Source organism: Octopus bimaculoides, chromosome 4 (genome assembly GCF_001194135.2).
Source record: "Octopus bimaculoides isolate UCB-OBI-ISO-001 chromosome 4, ASM119413v2, whole genome shotgun sequence".
Classification (NCBI taxonomy): domain Eukaryota; kingdom Metazoa; phylum Mollusca; class Cephalopoda; order Octopoda; family Octopodidae; genus Octopus; species Octopus bimaculoides.
The window spans coordinates 119,336,501-119,336,956 of NC_068984.1; positions in this window are offsets into that span (position 1 = coordinate 119,336,501).

Genomic DNA, 456 nt, shown 5'->3' on the forward strand with positions numbered 1-456 from the left:
TATATATATATATATATATATATATGTATATATATATATGTGTGTGCGTGTACACTTACAAGCATATATGTAAATATCTATTTGTATTTATATGTGCACATATATATTTATATATATATATATATATATATATGCACGCATGTATTCAATTTGTAGATTCTGAATTTTTGTACCAAAACAACAAATGTCTTCAAATTTAACTGGAAATTTATAGTTTGCCAGGTGTCGTCTCAGTTGGATATAGCAGCTGAAGAACATTAAAAAATATCCTAGTGAGGTTATACCAGAGGGCTTATTTTATTCCTAAAATTATACCTTCAGACTATTGAAAATTAAAAGAAAATATAACATTTGCAAACACACACCACCACACACAAATAGACAAGCACATATATATTCATGTCTACAACACACACAGACATACACAGACACACACACACATACACATATACATAC